The sequence below is a fragment of the Arachis ipaensis genome, chromosome B10 (assembly GCF_000816755.2).
Source record: "Arachis ipaensis cultivar K30076 chromosome B10, Araip1.1, whole genome shotgun sequence".
NCBI classification, from domain to species: Eukaryota; Viridiplantae; Streptophyta; class Magnoliopsida; order Fabales; family Fabaceae; genus Arachis; species Arachis ipaensis.
This window is the reverse complement of record NC_029794.2, coordinates 26695172-26701754: the sequence shown is the minus strand read 5'-3', so window position 1 is coordinate 26701754 and position 6583 is coordinate 26695172. Positions and strand designations below refer to the sequence as shown.

At 32.0% G+C, this 6583-nt stretch overlaps 1 long non-coding RNA gene and 1 pseudogene across 1 annotated transcript; one reads left to right on the top strand and one right to left on the bottom strand.

Annotated features, from left to right (window-relative positions):
• LOC107620340 overlaps positions 1–909 on the top strand; it is a 1184-nt pseudogene extending 275 nt beyond the window's left edge.
• LOC110267850 lies at positions 2090–5445 on the bottom strand. Its single transcript, XR_002355791.1, has 4 exons — positions 5277–5445; positions 3473–3577; positions 3297–3365; positions 2090–2331 (listed from the first exon to the last, which is right to left on the bottom strand). It is a non-coding gene; the product is annotated as an uncharacterized LOC110267850 (long non-coding RNA).

Sequence of the window (6583 nt, the reverse complement as noted above, 5' to 3'; positions counted from 1 at the left end):
ACCCAACCGCAACAACAAACTCCCTGTCTTGCTCTTCTTCCATGGCAGCGGCTTCTGCGCCAATTCCGCCTTCACCGAGGAATACAGTAACCACGTCGCTGCCATTGCCAACGAAGCCAAGGTCCTTGCGGTCTCCGTAGAGTACGCTAAGTTCCCGGCTCGACCACCGCCCGAGTGCTACGAAGACGCCTGGAGATCTCTCCAGTGGGTCGTGTTGCACGCGGACGGGGATGGGCCAGAGCCCTGGCTTAACGACCTTGCTGACCTGCAGCGTGTTTTCATCGCCGGAAGCGGCACCGGCGGTAACCTCTCGCACTGGGTGGCTAGCCTAGTGGGAAAAACCGTGTTACCGAGGCGTGTGAGTGTGGAGGGCGCGATTCTGGTGCACCCTTTCTTTGGTGGAATAGGGGACGATGATCAGTGGCTGTTCATGTGCAAGGAGAAGAACGGGCCGGAGAATCCGAGGCTTAAGCCGAGGGCGGAGGATTTACAGAGTCTTGGGTGTAAGAGGGTTTTGGTGTGTGTGGCGGAGAAGGATCCTTTGCTGGTTGCCGGAAGGAACTACGTTACGGCGCTGAAGAAGAGTGGTTGGAGTGGAAGTGTTGAGCTCGTTGAGAATCAGGGTTTGGGACATTGCGAGCATGTTTATAAGCCTTATGAAGACAATTCTCGTGAGGTCTTGAAAAAAATTGCTTCTTTTATCAATGAAAAGAATTGCCGCTGTTAGCTTACTCATGTTGATGTGGGAGAAATTGAATTTATGTTGGTTTCTTTGTTGTTTTGAGACATCCATGTTCTAATAAGTGAGTGTAGGTCTCACTCAAAATGAATTTGTGGTTAGGCTATATCATGATTCTTGCCATTGCCCTGCCTCCTTTTAATAATATATTGTTCATCTAAACACGAAAATACTACTTGTCTTTCAACTTTTACCCATTGTTCAGTCTTTAAATTTAAATATCCTAATTTATAAATATTATCCATTTATAACTAATTTAAAAATGAGTCTTTACTCTTTCTCTTCTTTCAAAAAATTACAAAAGTTATAAAGCTTAAATATGCAACTTCAATTTTTTCTATTCCTTAATTTTAGGAAAAAGGTGTACCACCTAAATAGGGTTGACAAAATAGGTTAAATTTGCTGGATCAAATAGCCAAAAAAGATGAATTCGAATAAAATTTTGGACTCGCCAATTTTTAAAAATTTGTCAAATTCACATTGACATACTCACGGACTTTGAAGGGGGTGGGACAAGCCAACAATTTTTTTTTTCGAAAGGATATTTTAATTATTTTATAGCATCATATAAATATGAAATTAAGAGAATTCCTAGTAACATGGTTATTATTATGGATTATGTGGTGTATTTTGATTTATGTGTGGTTTGATAATTTGATGTAGATATATGGAATATGAATTATATTGCTGTATTTGAGATTTAATATGGTTAATATTGTATGTGATTTAAGTGTGGTAATTATTATGGATTATATATTTATTTTCTAGAGCTTAAAAATAATATAGTCATTTTGTCATAAATTCATTGAATTATATATAGTTATTATAATATTATTTAGAGCTAAAGAAAAAAGAGAGGGCGGGTCGATGTGCCACCCGGGAATCTCCTCTTTGGCAGGGCAGGATAACAAATTCAGTCCATATTAATTTGGCAGCGTGGGCTTTGATAGAACAGGACGACTAAAAGAAACCAAGATTTTGTTACGCTTTTAAAGCATGACGAAAAGTTAAAAAAATATAGCAATAATTTTTTGTCACGTTTTTTGAGCTACTGGCACGCTTTTAAAAAGATCACATCTGTAAGCGTGTTAATTGTTCTATTACCACGCTTTTTTTGCTACGCTTTTATTTATTGTCACGTTTTTAAGTATAACCATATATATAATCCTATAACCACGCTTTTAAAGCGTGTTGAAAAGTGAACATACAGCCATGCTTAAAAAACGTGCCAATAGTTGAGATATGGCTACACGTTTTAAGTCGTGTGCCTAGATGTGAACCTATTGTCACGCTTTTAAAGCGTGACTATCGCTAAACCAAATTAAAAGAAAATATGGTAAAGTCTACATGTGAACACTCAAATTTATGTTCCTACATTCAATACTTGGTAAAAGCCTATACTGTTATCTGTATACGTGCAACGGTCGTGTACATGAAATTTACACACATTATCAAAAATGAATTTCTAAGAAGAGAATTAAGAATTATGGAGGACACAAATTCTACGAATTCTGATTCTAATAGCTTCACTTTCTTTGGATATTTCCTTCGCTCCTCGGTTCCATCACCTAGTTGACCAAAGTCATTAGCCCCTGGAAAATATTATATGTGCAGTATCAACCTCTTGTCACTTCTATATTTATTGAACGTCTAAAATATGAAACATTGCAAATAGCAAACCAACATATTGTGATGGTGTGAACCAAATAATTTAGTGACAAGAATTTATTCTCTAAAATAATGCCCTAAAACTACTTTAGGATCCCATTGGATCAAATCAAAACTATATAATGATAAACTTCTCAAATTGGAGAAAATTTCGGGAGAGGTAGCATATATTAGAATTAGACTCACCATCAATAAAACCTTAACATCACTTTTATTATATTCAACATTCTCAAAAAAAGATTAGGTTATTATTACATACACTTACACAGGACACTATCACAAAGCAAATCTTCAAAGAACAATAAAAACAATGAGGAGCATGATAATGAATTAAGCAGGCATATATAGACCAAACATAAAAGATTTAATTCTTGCAAGAAAGAGGATTTTATAATTTTAGAAATCATTGCATCTCCACGATTACAGTTGCAGTTTTATTTATCTCTTTTTTATTGTATAAGATGAAGAATGAGTTTTAATAATACCTATGCACCCTTCAAACTAAAGCATGCATAATAAGAATTTTGTATAGAAACATTTTGACAAGTATAGTAACCATTAATTAAGACATTTGTTTACCCAACAAAACTTATTAAAATAAAATATTCTAAAAAAAGAAGAGAAAAGGTCTACATGAGTTCTTTTGGCAAAGTTTCTGTAAATTCTACTTCCTGTAAAATAAAGTCCTGGTTTTGAGTATTATAAATAGTTATATAATTAGTTAGAGAAAAAACATAAAAAATAAATTAACATACTAAGAGAATTGACATAAAACTCGATTACCAAAAAGGTAGGCCTAGAATGAGTAATTCAATCATTAAGAAAATCAACAACACATATCCATTTCCATCAAGCCTGACCATAAAAGCATAAACAATTAATAACACACCTTTTGTTGAATATATCCACCAATGTCCCTCAATACAAGCATCCGTAGCATTAGTCTTTTGAAGTAAATCTTGCATCAAGAAAGATAATACACTATATCAGTTAGCAATTTTGAGTTTTAATAAATGCTAGTTTTGTCGATTTTATATGCGAAAATGATTATGTAATCTAAATCACCTGTCTAGCTCCCTCTGCAACATAAATTACAGTTGATCCCTTTTTAAAAGGAGTCAGATATGCTACCAGCAGCAAAACAGCACTACCGCAACAGCATAATGAGAACTACTACACAGAGCAACAGCAGATCAATACGACAGCAACAACGGAGCAGCACCACAACAAGGACAAAATATAAGAGGTGGGAGCGGTAGCAGTAGCAGATAAAGAACTATCAGAAGCCTGAAATAAACTCAGTCTTAGGCAATAATAGACTGAAACAAAATTAACTCTAAAAAAAACTTATCATAAGAATAAATATTTTTATTACTATGATAGTCACATAAAATTGTCTTTATATAAACACCATGAGAATTTTCAGTTGGCATACACCTATATGCAGCCCCTGTTAATACAGGATAGTTTTTTCTCGCCAACGTATGCCTGACATACCTTTGTGAACCCTCTGTCATTATAGGCTGCGGTCCTAGGCCGAAAGTATGTATAAAAAAACCTCTGTATCACATGCTGCGGCCTTAGGTCGGAGGTTTTCTAGAAAGCAAATTTCGGTGGTCGCACTACTATCTATCTGACTGCCCTTCTCCAACAAATTCTCACATAACCTTTTTCATTATTTATCATCAATTATTCTTTTTTATCTTTGCCATTTTCTCTCCTGTGGCAGATATCTGCTCTTCTATGACAGATATTCTTTTAGTTAATACATTCTTTGCTTTCTGTGCTCTTCTCTCTTGTAATAGAGATTCGTTAGATTTTTTTTTAGTCTTTGCTCTCTCCTCTCCTGTGGCAGAGATATCTTTAGTTAATACATTTTTTTTCTTTATTCTTTTACTTTCTTGCTTTTAATATCTCAAATTATTTTCACACTCCTCTCTCGTCTTTCCCCAAATGTCTTATAAAAAAAATCATAAGATTTTTAACTTAATTTTGTCTTTCTAAAACTTTTAGGGATTATAACTGTTTTACCTCTCTTTTCTTATTTAATAAAATCATATCTTTACTAAAATGAATAATAATAATAAAATTAGTATGAGTATAATAATAATAATAAAAGAGTAGTAATATTAATATTTTTATTTTGATATCAAAAACTAATTTGTAGAGTTTTATTATTAATTTTTAAAAATTTTGCTTTTAAAATTACTAATTTAACTTCATATTTCTATAAATAACCCTGAATTTTTATAAAATACTCGGTTTATCCCGAAACTTTTACTTTTTACTCAAAATACACCCAAAATTCATATGATTATTATTTTTAATCCCGATCTTTTATTAAATTATATTTTCATATTCAAAATAATATTTGTAATAGTGATAACACCCCTTCTCAAAACCGAAATCTTCTCTTGTGATCTTTCAAAATTTATACTTGATTTTAAATCCATTTTCAAAATTTTCAATTACCGATTTTTCACGACTTTTAGTTTAATCTCATGGCCATCAAATCTCATCAGTTTTCTCAATATTTAAGTTCAACAACAGCCCTCAAATCAGGCTATAACAAATCGGTTTGGCAACCTCATCAAAACCAAAATATAAAGCACTAAATCAACAATATTTTATCAAAATTCAAACACAAAATTATTCAATTTCAAGCCACAAACATCCAATCAACAATCACATATCAAGAACACAATTAATTTGTAATTAATTTACCAAATTTTACCTCTATTTCGCTGTCCTCACAACCAAAGTACCAAAAAAATTTTCTGACTGAAAAATCTAAGAAAAAAATGTCAAAGATTGGCTACTATCTCTTGGCTCACTTGGCCAAACATGCATGAAGGGAGAGAAGCTTTACCGTCGATTTCTCCCGAACAAAAGTGACGTCATCGTGAAGAAAAGGAAGATACAAACACTTTAATTAGTTCAAATTTTTTACGGAAATTAAAAATCTCAAAAAATCAAACTTAAAAGCTAGGAGGTTCCATGATTTTCTTTCTCTCCTCCTCACGGCATTCTCTTTCTTTCCCCAAAAATGGTTCGGTCATGCATGGAAGAAGGATGATTAATGGTGATTCATTAGTGTTAAGGTGACACATGGGAGATTATGTGTCATGGTTGGGCTAGGTGTCAAGTTATAAAACTGATGAATCATTTATAAATATTTTAAATGAATAATTATAAAAATTGGATATATTAAAACACACATAATAATATATATAAAAATAAATATATATAAGTTATTAATATAAATGTTTAACAAAAATCAATCACTTAATTTAAATCATATAATTTTTACCATTCATAAATTACCAAAATTTTAGTTTTAATTATACAAAATATCATATTTAATAAAATTATATATAATAATTCTAGTCAATTTAAATTTTAATAATCATAAAATCAATTTGATTATATCTAATAAAATAATTTTTAAATAAATAGTTCAATTTAATAAAATACATAAATAATTTATAAGAAAAGTTTTGAAATACAGATGAATAGAATATGTTTTGCACAATGGAGAAATATATGAACATCTCTAAAAGCAATAATATTACATTCACCCTTGATGTCATAATTCAGCTTTGCTTATTTCTTACCATGCTCATCATCGTCTCCTACTTTTGCATCCACCATAGACGAGCAATATATTTTTGAAATAAACTTTTGGTGATGTAACAAAGAATATATTTGACAATGAATTGAATTTCTATCTATCTGAGGTTTGAACTTACTTTAATGTTTCAAACGGATCAAGTATATAGTTTATAGTTTTGTTCTATGTTATTTTCTTTTCATTCCACCTAAGATATGTTTATTTTGACATTTGTTTTCATCTGCTGTTGTTGTAGTCGTCGTTGTCCAAATTCTTTTTGCATGAATTTTATGTAAAATTAATTGTTATATCTATTTTCATAAATGTAGGTTCAAAAGACGATGATAGTCCAAATCATATGGAGAAAATTTTGAAAGAATACCCTTTTTACGGATGTATGATCAATGGTTCTCTCTATATATTGTGTGCTAGTTGTTGTGCCGCATCTTGTGCCTTATTATTTATTGGTACTATGCTCGTTAGTTGAGGAAAGAGAAATAGATATGCCAAGGCTTAGGATCATTGAATAATCCCTTTTATGCATAGTACCAATATTTGATCAAGAG